Raw genomic sequence first — 10,891 nt, 5'->3', positions numbered from 1 at the left:
TAAGGCATTGAATAGTAGCCACAAATGTAGCCAGGAAATACTTTAAAACTTGGACAATGCATTGAATACAGATACTTTTTTCTTAAGTAAGTCATCGGAGTAAAAGATGTTTTAGGAATCACTCGGTTATGAGACAGTTAAACTATAATTTTATACAAAAAAAGTGATCAAATTTTGGCTTAACAAATTGACATTAACTGAGAAGGATTTGATCAGTGATTCTGACCCTCATGTAATAGGTAAGTTTGATGTATAAAGGGAAGAAAAAGAAGTACTGGCATCTCATTTTCCCCTTCCTTAGCAGACTTACTAAACTTGCTCAGATAAATTCAGTGGCTCTTGTACCAAATGACCTAGGTAGCAACCTATTTTATATAAATGTGATGTACTTTCCTAATAAAAACATTTCCTTTTCCCTATATCCTGGTCTAAAAGTCTTTGGTTTTAGAAATACCAACCAGCCCTGGCCGGTTTGGCTCAGCGATTGGAGCATTGGCCTGCGGACCAGAGAGTCCCGGGTTCGGTCCCCGCTAGGGGCACGTACCAAAAAAAAAAAAAGAAATAGAAACCATATTTTGTTTATTTTATATATTAGTATTTTATGGTTGTCATTCACAATTATGTTCAAGGGAAAAGTGTACAGTGTTTTATAACAATTCTGTAGATTTGTTCTACTTGATCAATTTGCTATATATTGCTTGTGCAGTAGTTCAAGAAAATGCTTTGAATGTTTTTGGTTTGCAGATTCGCTTTCTTATCAGTGAGCTGTCCTAGACCGACCACTCTGGAGCACCACCCTCTGACTCCTCGTGTCTTTTTAAAGTGCTTATTTAATTGCATACTTTTTGATATAGCCAGGGAGATTAGTAAAGCTATCCAGAAAAGGTGATAGTTATAGTGATATCTATCAGCAATTGAGGTTTAATTTTATTTCTGTGCTTCTTTCCCCTAAAGCCAAAACCCAAAGCATCCCGGCTCTGTGTTAGTCCTCTGTTCATAGTTCCCGCCGCCCATCCCCCATCCTTGAGGTTTAGCAAATGTACCGGGGCTGAAGAACTGTGTGCAGGATGTCAGTTTTGTAAGGATATATTTCAGACAGTATACAAAATTTGATAGTGGGAAAAATAAGCTTTTATAAATGAAACATTTAAGAGACTCTTTATTACTTGCTTTCAGTTTAGTGTTGCCTTTAAGGCGTACCATTTCAGTTTGGCAGCTACAATAAATGACTGAGGAAAATTGAAGATGATAATTCAACATTTCAAGATGCTTCTGCTGAAATGAATGTAGGCCTACCCAGGGCTTGAATTTAAAGTTGATAGTAATACAGTATTTTAAAGCCAAGTATCCAGGAAATTCATGGTGATAAGATCTGAATGAGATGATTAGGAGAAATAGAGAAGAATACCTTCAATTCCTTGTTATGTAGGTATTATCTATTGAGAGGCTTTGTTGAAAAGTGTTATGGTAAAAAGAACAGAGGCTTGTTATAGTACACAATTTGCAATAGTATACAATTCATCTTGGACTTTTTCCAAAGAGGTTTAGTTATTAAAATAAGAATTATAACAAGGAGTCACTTCTGATTTAGTGCCAAAGCAGTGGATTATCTATAGACAGACCATGTTGTAATGTATCTGGCTGATATGTTTCATTTAGTGATCTCTAATGCATTCCTTGACTTATTTAAACAAATCATTTGATGCCCGATTTCTGGTACTTTATTATTTTTCCCTTAAGAAAGAAATCGTTGAGAGTATATACCCTGTATTATAGTTTATGGGTTTTGTGGGCTTTGCCGTTTGTGTGTGATCACATTTGTGACTGTGGGGCATGTAGTATTTTGCATTTTGCCAAGGCACATGTTAATTAATTCCTGCTAAATTCCATGCAGGACGATATTACTCAACTAAGAGTTAACAGAGCTCTACCTCTGAAAATCCACAGTGTTTTTTTCCCCCCTCACAGTCTCATTTATTGATTCACTCATTCATTCAACAAATATTTATTGAGCTCCTCCTGTATTCCAGGTTCTGTCTCAGGCATGGGAAATTCAGCAGTTATTCAAACAGTACGTAGTGATTGGGAAAATGTCACACTTCTTTATCATGTGAAAAATGGCTGCTATGGGTTGAATTGTGTCCCCCCAAAATACATATGTTGAAATCCCAACTCTCAATACCTTGTAATGTAACCCTATTTAGAAATAGGACCTTTGCAGATGTAGTTAGTAAAGATGAGCTTGACCGGTGTCCTTCTGGAAAGAGGGAATTTGAACAGAGACAAGCACACAGGGAGACCATTATATGAAGATGAAAGCAGAGATGGGTGATGCTTCTTTAAGCCAAGGAAGGCAGAGATTGCCCGCAGCCCACCAGAAGCAGGGGAAGGCATGGGGCAGAGTGTCTCTCAGAGCCCTCAGGAAGGAGCCAACCCTGCCCTGGCTTGTGTGGCACAATTGGTTGAGCATTGTTTCATGCACCAGGGGATTGCCAGTTTGATTCCTGGTCAGGGCAAATGCCTGGGTTGCGGGTTCAATGCCCAGTAGGGAGTGTGCAGGAGGCAGTAAATGGATATTTCCAAACATCGATGTTTCTCCCTCTTCTCTAAAAAAAAAAAAAAAAAAAAAAAAATCAATAAAAATATTTAACAACAGCAGCAAAAGAACCAACCCTGCCAACACTGTGATGTCAGACTTCTGTCCTCTGGAACTGTGAGACCATCTGCTGTGTGTGCGAGCCACGCAGTTTGTGGTACTTTGTTATGGCTGATACAATGGCCATTGGGTGACAGGAGCTAAAAAGATGAATACCGTGGGTGTGAAAGTATGTGTAAGAAACCTGATGACACAAGATGAAAACATAATTCTAAAGAAAACCAGGAACTTGTATAAACTTATCCAGGAATACTTTTTAATTTGGGCAAAGATCTCAGGACTTAGACCTTGAAATGTCAAGGGTCTGCTATTTCTAAGCCAAACGTTCGACCTTTCTAGCAGACATTGTCAGTGATGATGGAGAGTGCCATCTTTTAAACTTTGTTATCTGGGTTTGAAGAAACTCATTTCCCTGAAATAAAACTAACAAACCGAAAAAACCCTGTCAGGTTTCCATGAAGAAGAGCTTTTCCCAAGCTTATTATTATGTGCCATGTGGTCTTTTCCTAATAAAATGCAGCAGTCAAGTTCAAATAATGGAAATAAACACGTAAAACATCTTACATAAGTTGTATGTAATTTATGCTCTTGGATGAGGCCATACCACTTAAAAAATCTCATATTGAATACATCTGGATAGAGAGATTTAAAATAAAATCTTAATTTTTTTCCAAATTCTTCATAGTGTGCCGTTCAGTTTTCTTCTTTTAAAGTTACGTATCGGAGAACTCACAAGTGGGGTTTTTGCTGTTAATGATTTGGGCCCAGTTTAATTTTCTTTTGACTCGTCTAGATGCTGCTTATTGGTTTTCAGCTGTTAGAATCAACCAGCGGATTGACTGAATACAAGGACGTCAATGAAACAAACCTCGACAATGTAAAAGAACAGAGGACATCCTCGGGGTGAACAGTGTGGACGCCACACAATGGTGTGTGAATACGGTCATACATTTATCTTTTAAAGGTATTAGCTATATTATTCCTTTTAATTCTTCCATCAAAAACTGGAAGGGGGATTAGTAGAAATTAAACCCTCATTTGCAGGGTGAGGAGTCCCAGATGAGGTCCAGTGGGACATCAGTGTTGGTTTGCGCCGTGGAGAGTGTCATCGGAATGAGACGGAAATGATGTAAAAGTGATAATCCCTCATGTGAGCCAGGTAAGTGGGAACACAGGTGTTTCCATTTTTTTGTTTTGTCATGTACATAATTTCTTAGGTAAAAAAACAAGAAATGTGTTCAAAGCAGCAGCATGGCAATCGAGTAACCCAGTGAATGCTAGTTAGTTTTTGAAATTAGATAATACTGTGATGGGGATATAACATAAGATTGTTTAGTAGCAAATATTTCCTTGTCTAAAAAAACCTATATAGAGAAGCATCTGTAACAAAAATAAATTAATAAAAAAAATAAATAAATCTATATAGAAATGTCTGTAGGTATCTAACCATTTTCCTAAATTTGGGCCCAGTTTACTTTTTACTTTTAATTTTAGACAAATTACATTCCAGGGATAGCCAGAAAATAAGAATTCTTATTTGGAAGTGGCTGTCTTTCTAATCTGCTTTCTGTGCTTTTTGGGTCTGGTCAGGTAGTTCAGCTGATTATAGCATCAAACCAAACGTCAAGGTTTGGGGTTCGATTTCTAATCAGGGCGCATATAAGAAGCAACCAGTAAATGCATAAATAAGTGGAACAACAAATCTCTCTCTCTCTCTCAAAATCAATAAAAAAATCTTTTAAACTTTCCAATGTTATTTAAGATGAGGTTAGATACTGCAATAGGGTTATATGTAAGTGATCTTTGCTTGAATGTCTTAACATTGAATTGGAGGAGGGATTTTATTTATTTATTTTAATTTTTATTAATTTATTTTTGTTACAGATTATTCTCCTTTCCCCCAGACACCCTCCTCCCCAGCATTGTTGTCTGTGTCCATTGGTTACACATACATGCATATAAGTTCTTTGGTTTATCTCATCCATCCCCCCACCACCCTTCTCTGAATTTTGTCTGTCTGAACCATACTCCTTTCTATGTCTATTTCGTTCATCAGCCCACCTTGTTCCTTGTATTCCACAAATAAGTGAGATCAGGAGCGATTTTTGTTTTAATTTTTTTTTTCATTTATTGACTTTAGAGAGAGAGGAAGGGAGAGGGAGAGAGAGATAGAAACATTGATGAGAGAGAACATTGATTGGCCACCTTCTGCATGCCCCCCACTGGGAATTGGGTCCTCAACCTGGGCATATGTCCTGACCGGGAATCGAACTGGTGACCTCTTGGTGCGTGGGTTGACGCTCAACCACTGAGCCACACTGGCTGGACAGGAGGGATTTTATTTAATTTTCATAAAAAGAGGCTGGTTCATAGGAAACAGGCTAATAATTTTTTAAAGGTCAGTTTTCTCACTGCTATCTAACTGGATTATAGTGGAAATTGACTGTTTAGTATCAGAAGTCATACACCCAGAAGTGTAGCAAAATGTAAAATCTTTTTAGGATTTGTCCTAAGAACAATTAAAATTAGGGTTTAAGGAGTTGGAATTGCTAGATTTTATCTATCAGTTTTTAAATTTGTAGAGAACACTAGTAAAGACTAACCCAATAGTGTTTTCTTAATTATGGACAGTACAATACTTACTTTGGTATAACTTATTATTTGAAGTTACTCAGCTACATTATGTTGCCTAAATGCAACATAACATTGGAAATACCTGTAATTAAATTTCATTCTCTCACTTAGACATTTAAAGTACTTACAATAATTTAAATATATAATATTGAAAAGAAATATTAAAACAGCTTTCGAAATAGTGTTGCGGAGTGCTTCAGTCCTTTGAAGGGAACTCCTAGACCCCGTCTTAGCTTGATCCTGACACAGCACCTTGACATTTACAGAAACATCTGTGTGAGAGGTATTTGTGGCCTGTACTCCTTTTCCCCCTTATATGCAATTTGATTTGATTTGTTTATTAATCCTCACCGGGGGACATGCTTGGAGAGAGAAAGGGAAGGAGGGAGAGAGCGAGAGAGAGTGAGAGAGAGCCAGAGAGAGATTGATCATTGTGAGAGAGTTTAGTGCCCTGACTGGGAATCAAACCAGCAGCCTTTTGGTTGAGGTGTAATTGCCATAGGGTTCACCCTTGGTGGAGTCCATTCTATGGGTTTGGACAAATCACTCCATCATTATAGTATCGTACAGAATAGTTTCACTGCCCCCTAAATCCTTTGTTATGCCTGTTCATCCTGCCTCCCTCCAACCCCTGGCAACCACTGTGTCCATGGTTTTGCCTTTTCAGAATGTCATGTAGTAGAAATCATGTAGTAGATAGCTTTTTCCAATTGGCTTTTTTCCCCACTTAGCAATATTCATTTAAGGCTCCTTTATGATTTTTCATGGCTTTGATAGCTCATTTCTTTTTAGTTTTGAATAATATTCCATTGTCTGGTTGTATCACAGTTTATTTATTCATTCACCTACCGAAGGGCATCTTGATCACTTCCAAATTTGGGCAGTTATGAATACAGCTGCTGATAAACATCCATGTGCAGGTTTTTGGGTGGGCATAGTTTTCAGCTCATTTGGATAAATACCAAGGGGTATGATTGCTGGATCATATGGTTAGAGTGTACTTAGTTTTGTAAGAAACCACCAAACTGTGTTTTCCAAAGCAGCTGTACTGCTTTGCATCTTTACCAGGAATGCCCGAGAGTTCCTGTTGTTCTACATCCTCGCTAGCATTTGGGGGGGGGGGGGGGGTTGTCATTTATTTTAAAAGCTTTTATTTGTAGTTCTGCCATGTATTTTTTTTTGTAGAAGTTGAAAGCAAAAAATTATTTAAGTGATCTAAGGAGATGTAGAAAATCTTAAATTTGTCAGGGATGGAATTTGAGTGGAACTGGGAACTGCACCCTGAGAAGCCAGCAACCAGAACATTCCATTCAGAATAAGGCAGGGCTTTAATTTAAATTGCACCTTCAAATTCCTTAAATTTCCTGACACATTGGAAGACATTTTCAATACATTCAAATATATACAAGGCCAAGTATTGGAATCCCCTTTCACAAATACATGTTTTTGTCAGAGATAAATGTTGGCCGTGGGTAAGTCTCGGCCATTCTGACCAGGTTTGAAAAGTTGCCCTTCAGCTTAAAACTACTTACGAAGTGTACTGTCGATATGCCTGGGTATATTCCTCGAAAATAATTATTTCCTTGAGTTACTCGATTTAATTTCTTGATTACTCTTCCTCCTGGCCATGTATAACATATTCTTTATAGGAAATAAGATGAAGGAATTCTTCCCATCAGGAGATAACTCACTAATATTTAAAATATGTCTTTTTAGTCTATGATCCATTTATACTCAGCAGCAAATACAGCTTTGCTATTGTGCTTCTCTCGGTTATAATAAACATTTTAGTGAAACAGATTGAAGATACAGTTGGTTGAGATAAGCAAGCATTTACTGAGTGCCTCCTATGAGCTGAGACTATGAAGAGAGAAATGCAACGCTCCCATTCTTGCCTGAATTTATAATGTGGGGGAGACGTTTGCTCAATATTTATAAAAATAAAGTAAACCTTGATCATGGCATTACTCCCTTCAAACTTTATTACTTTTAATAATTTGAATTTTCATATTGTGGATTTTCTGAAATATGTGCTTAGATCTCTTCCATGTCAGATTTGTCATTACTGCATTTACTGATGCTAACCACTGGGTGGCAGCAAAAGAACATAGAAGCTTTTTTTTTTTTTTTTTTTTTTTTTTTTTTTGCTTTTGTGTGTACAAAACAGTGAAAGCTATTCTGGATTTAATGGGTGATGGGAGAAGAAAATAGAGTGATTAAAGCTTGACATTTAACTAAAGCAGATGAGACCCCAACAGAACGCATCACTAAGTGTATGTTACCCTAAGTGTAAAAAATTAAATTTATGCTTTATTATTACCAAAACCATATTGTAAAATTCTCCTCTTTCATTTTCTTTTAGTTCAGTCCTTTAGTCAAGATTCCTATGCTTTACTTTTCTATTTATAAAGTTTTTTTTTTTTTTTTTTTTTTTTTAAAGACCCAAGCCAGATACTGAAAAAAAAACTTGTTTAGTAAGAAACTTGTGAACAGAGACTTTAAATGTCAAGGAACAATGGGGCAGAGTCATCCTCTGAGAGCCTGTTTCAAAGAGCATTCATTCTTAGAGTAAAATTGAGTTTGGAGATCTTCATAGCCAAGAATTTGTTTTCCTTTTCCTTTTCAAAAATCACTTGCAACCGGATTTGGAGTCATGTGAGTCTCTCTGAAGATTCCATTCCTATAAAGTGACAGTGGTTGAGTTCCTAGCTGAGTGCTTATATGATATTTAGCTCCCATGAAAAATGTGAAAGAATCATGAGGTAGTGCCAAGGTAATGAATGTTTGTTCTTTTATTATTTTGTACTGATATTTGAAATCTGTTTAGGAGAAAATACAGCTCCCCTTTCTCCCAAACATTTTTCAACATAATATTAATTTAAATATATATGTATATGTAAATATTCCTTCCTTCCTTCCTTCCTTCCTTCCTTCCTTCCTTCCTTCCTTCCTTCCTTCCTTCCTTCCTTTCAATTTTTGAGACAAAAATACATTCAGCTCTCTGGAAACGTGTAAATGAGTGATAAAGCATGGCTAGTGCAGAATAGAGAGGCTGCTTTTGCCCAGAGCGCTGAGCCCTGAGCCAAGCAGGGCCCTCCCTGGTTCTCACTCCTGGAGGGTAACTCCCCGGCCAGCCAGCCCCCTTTGGGTTTCCCCGTCGAACTCGGGACCTACCAGTCGTACTCGGGGCCTCAGTTCTTCTTGATTTTATTTCTGGTTAGCAGCATCATCATTGCCTTTATATGTATGTATAACATGGTTTGGTAATTTTATGCACTTGACCCTTAGGGGAAAGGAAGTTTTGGAAATTAGGCAAGTTTTTCCCTCATAATGGGGTATATGGCCCCCTTCCTTTAACAGCACTCAAATCAGATGTTGTGGCCATAGCGACAGGTACTGAAACCTGAAATGCAGCTGATGACCTTGCTGGGCTTGGACTCTGGCCGTCAGTGTCCCCTGTGAACCAAGAACAAGGGGCATGAAATGATTTCCACCGTCCCCTCCCCCTGGAACAGTTCCAATGCAAGGTGGATTTGTGTGAGATGTGTTTGGTTTCTTCTCTAGAAGCTACGCAGAGTAATGATGCTGAGAGAATCTGATTTGTTATTTCTAGTAGTCCAGAGTATTTGGGGGCCAGATGGTTGCATTTTCTTGGAAAACTTCTAGGAAAGTTCTACATACTTCCTCGGTAATGATAAACTTTGTGACTAGGAAGCACAGTTTTGTTAAGATTTTGAAGAAAATGAAAGTTGTAGTCTGATATAGCCATTTGTTTAAATTAATACTGTTTTTCCTTTTTATTGAATTTATTGGGGTGACACAGGTTAACACAATTATGCAGGTTTCAGGCGCACAATTCCACACACTTCCTCTGTGCACTGTACTGTGCGTGCACCCCTCCAAGTGCAGTCTCATTCACGGCCACTTGTCCCCCTTAACCTATTTACCTTCCTCAACCTGCTCCCTCCTCTCCCTCCAAATTAATACTTTTAAAAGACATTTTGTTCACCTACAAATTTCCTTTTATGCCCAGCATGTGGTCACGATTTTCATGTATTCGTGTTGGCTAGTAAGGAAAATGATACATATAATGAAACAACAAAGGGTATTATTTTTTTCTATAATCCTCACCCGAGGATATTTTCAGATGTGGGTAGGGGAGAAACATTGATGTGAGAGAGACACATCGACTGGCTGCCTGCCGCAGGACTCCAACCAGGGCTGGGGACCAAACCACAACCAAGGTACGTGCCCTTGACCGAAATCAAACCTGCGACTCTTTGGTTTGCGGGCCGTTGCTCTAACTGCTGAGCCAAACTGGCCAGGGCACAAAGTGTATTATTAAAGTAAGTGACGCTAAACTGAAGGCTGAAACAAAATATAATTTGTAGCTATCTTTACGGACTTTAGAGATTACTGTTCAAGTTTTAGGATTTATTCGGTCACAAACATTTTTATGGTTATTTTAAATTTCGTGGACTTTGATCATCCAGCCTTACATCACTCAATCTTAAAGTATATATTGAGGTAACTATCTTAATAGAATACTTTTTAGTAAGAACTGTAGAACATCAGAAAGAACATTACAATGCAGCTTTGACTTCTTGATTCTGCCAGTGACGACTGACTTGGCATAAATGAGTAAAATTATGCATTTGCCTCTCCTTCTGTGAGGCGGGCACAACCGTCCCACTTCCCCCCATCAACTGTACGAATTCAAATGAAAAGGAGTCCGCTTTTTGAGCGAAAATCCTTTAACATGTTACATTGTTAGTATTAAAACCAAGCTGATGTTTTACATCAAAAACTGAACAAATTTGATGGAAATCTTCTCGTCTAGTGTGTTCCCTGTGTTCTCTGTCCCACATAAAGTTTCCAAGTTAATAGCTGAAGTGCCCGTGTTGGGAAGTTGGGGTTTGCAGACCTTGACTTGAGAGCTGCTTGGCCTGAACCCTTGCCCGGCCGCTGACTCTGGCGAGCTGAGGTTTTGCTTGGTTGTTTGAGAAGAGAGCCAGGCAGTGACACACACAGAGGAACGGACATGGCACGAGAAAGTGTCAACCCTTCTCTAACCATTCGGAGAAAGAGGGGCACACCCCAAGGAGCTGACTTGCGATGCATGGAGCTTGTTCCTCTGCCCCAGGGCCGGGTCTCGAGCAGCGGGTCTGGATGCCCCTCGGGGGGAAGAGCAAAGCCTGGAGCCGGCCCGCGGATGACAAGGCAGAATTTCGGGCCCAGGCGTCAGCACCGCCTGAAGCTCCCCCAGCTCCGGAACCGCCGAGGCTGAGAAGCACTGGTCCTGAGACTGCAGCAGGTGGTGGCGACTGGGTGCTTCGAACCAGGAACCCGTCTTCCACACCCATTGTCTGGTCTTGCTTTTCTTATCTTACTTTTTCAAAGTGCACCTGTCATTTGAAGACAAACCAACAAACAAAACAAAGAAGAGGTGCTCAAAGTCAGGTAGCAAACCTTGTCAGCGAACCTCGGTCCTTCCTGGGACAATTCTGACGTCGATCGCGCCCTGTGCCATCGAAAGGAACTTCGAGTTCATCTGAGCCGGCTCAGATACTTCGGAAGTTCTCCGATATCCACACGAAACGA

General features: G+C 39.1%; 1 long non-coding RNA gene across 1 annotated transcript; it reads left to right on the top strand.

The window, feature by feature from the left end:
* Positions 1-2,015: 2,015 nt before the first annotated feature.
* Positions 2,016-3,811, top strand: LOC118630437. Its single transcript, XR_004959643.1, has 3 exons — positions 2,016-2,071; positions 3,450-3,620; positions 3,701-3,811. It is a non-coding gene; the product is annotated as an uncharacterized LOC118630437 (long non-coding RNA).
* The last annotated feature ends 7,080 nt before the right edge of the window (positions 3,812-10,891 follow it).

Source organism: Molossus molossus, unplaced genomic scaffold (genome assembly GCF_014108415.1).
Source record: "Molossus molossus isolate mMolMol1 unplaced genomic scaffold, mMolMol1.p scaffold_m16_p_15, whole genome shotgun sequence".
NCBI lineage: Eukaryota > Metazoa > Chordata > Mammalia > Chiroptera > Molossidae > Molossus > Molossus molossus.
This window is presented reverse-complemented; position numbering and strand designations above follow the sequence as displayed.